We start from the raw sequence: 2,674 nt of genomic DNA, 5'->3' as shown, positions 1-2,674 counted from the left end.
AAAGCAAAAGCAATAGTCAGAAAGAGAGTTAGAGAAGCAATGCATGAAGAATATGCCAGGGTGTTTGATTATCAGCTAGAAATATTGAGGAGCAATCCAGGAAGCACTGTGGCAGTTGTGCTTAATCCAAAAGAAACTGCACCCGTTTTTCAGAGATTGTATGTGTGCTTTCAGGCTTGCAAGAGAGGTTTCATAGAAGGGTGCAGGAAAGTAGTGGGTTTGGATGGCTGCTTCTCTAAGGGGCTCAAAGTGGAGAGCTACTCTATGCTCTTGGAAGAGATGCAAATGGGCAAATGTATCCCATCGCTTGGGCAGCAGTTGAGGTGGAAAATAAGGACTCCTGGTTCTAGTTTATGGCATTGTTAAATAAAGACTTGGAGATTTCAAATCAAGGTGAAGGCTAGGTGTTTATATCAGATCAGTAGAAAGGTCTAATCAATGCAATTTCAAAGGTTGTACCAAGAACTGAACACAGAAATTGTGCTAGGCACATTTATGCTAACTGGAAGAAAAAACATAGGGACCAGAAATACCAGAAGAGATTTTGGGCTTGTGCAAAGTCTTCTAACAGATTTCAGTTCAATTTAAACAGGGCAAAGCTTGCTCAGCTCACACCAGAAGGAGCAAGAGACATGATGCAGTCTGGGCCTGAACATTGGTGTAGAGCATGGTTCAAAGAAGGATCATTCTGTGATTCAGTCGACAACAATATGTGTGAAAGTTTTAACAATTGGATAGTGGAATATAGAGGTCTTACTATCATCAGTATGTTTGAAGCAATCAGAGCAAAGGTGACAGTAAGGATTCAAGTTAATAGAGCTATGTCTGCCAATTGGAATGGAACAATTTGTCCCAAAATCCTAAAAAAGGTGAACAAGTTGATATAACTTACTGAGAAGTGTGAGACAATATGGAATGGAAAAGATGGATATGAGTTCAAGTTAGGACAACATGGATTCAAAGTTGACTTGCAAGAAGGAACATGTTCTTGTAGATACTGGCAATTGTCAGGAATTCCATGTGTTCATGCTCTAGCAGCTTCACAGTGTGGCCCTGATGACATTGATTCACTTATTGCACCTTGCTACAGAATTGAAGCTTACAATAGGACATATGAACATGTGATGATGCCAATGGAGGGCATGCCTAGCTGGCCAATATCTGACAGACCTAGACCATCAGTTCCAAGCTATGTGCAAATGCCTGGGAGGCCCAGGATAGAGAGAATAAAAGGTGCAGTTGGGCCTCCTAAGCATGCACACAAACTCTCCAAGATTGGAACTAAGATCAAGTGTAGTTTATGTGGAAATCCTAGACACAACATGAGGAAATGCAATACTAACCCTAACAAGGGAAAGTACAAGAATAGGAAGAGGAAAAAAGAAACAAAATGTGTACAATTTTTTACATATGTTTGATTTCTATATGTTTTGTACTTGTGAAATTGCAGCAATGTGAAACACCTAACAACTGTTATTTCTGTGTGTTATGTAGGAAAATCCTCCAAGGACATCTCAAAGAGTAGCAAATGAAACTGCTACAGCCCAGTCTTCACAGCAGGCAGCTCAAACATCACAGCAAGCTGCAGGAGGGAGAGCCCAGTCTTCACAGCAAGCTACAGGAGGGAGAGGCCAGTCTTCACAGCAAGCTACAGGAGGGACAACACAACCTAGAAGGGGAAGGCCTCCAAAGCAAGCAAACAGTACACCTGGTGCTAGTTCTAGTCAGGGAAGGAGGAAATCTACCAGGGTTAGCATGTTTGATGAACTAAGGGGTTAAGCAGGAAAATCATGTTGTTTAGAGCCTTCAAATTGTTAGTAGGTTGCTGGTGATGTGCTACTTGCATGAACTTGTGTTTGTTACTGTTAAGTTGCAGAATCTCTGTTTGATGAACTTGTGTTTGTTTCTTACTGTTAAGCTGCAGAATTTGTGTTTAGTTGCAAAATGCTACTGTTTACTATGTTCTCTTTTGAAAGAAATTCCTTTTTGATAGAAGCTTGGCAAAATATGTTCTCTTTTGGCACAAAGAAATTCTGGCACAAACAGAGAAGCTCACAATTGTACCATTTCACAAGACAACATAGTACCAACACATATTTGGCATAATTTTGGCACAAATTCAGTACACAACAAACAGTATAGTTGCTTCACCAAAACAACCATCACAAAGTGTAACTGAACACACAGTACACCACTACAGATTCTTAACACATAGTACAACAAACCAAGTGCCAAAGTGGCAAATAACAGGATACAAACTCAAACTCCTTCAACACCGTCAGTGCCGTCGATCTTGCCCAACACAGTCTTGAAGATATGCGTGCGAGTCAGGTCCTCGCCTTCTCCTGGCAGCCACTCATCAGGCAGTCCTTCAGCAAGCAGAGGACCACGATCGACAACCTCCTTCATGTGGCAAATGACAGGATACAATAAGATGTTCTTCTTCCTTAGCGACAATGGTCCGTAGTCACCCAATTCAAATTGCATTGCTTCATACTCATCCATGGACTCGGGTGGCTTGTTTTTCAGCTTCGGCTCAGGTATCTCCACTGTCACCACCTTGCCAACAAAGCAAGGGTCACGAAGCCATGCCATTACCTCAAGCTCGCGGCGGCTTGCCGGGGCAGGATCTCGATCAGCTCACCACCCAGCTGCTTGAGAACATCTTTCATGG

The sequence above is a fragment of the Triticum dicoccoides genome, chromosome 6A (genome assembly GCF_002162155.2).
Source record: "Triticum dicoccoides isolate Atlit2015 ecotype Zavitan chromosome 6A, WEW_v2.0, whole genome shotgun sequence".
NCBI lineage: Eukaryota > Viridiplantae > Streptophyta > Magnoliopsida > Poales > Poaceae > Triticum > Triticum dicoccoides.
This window is presented reverse-complemented; position numbering follows the sequence as displayed.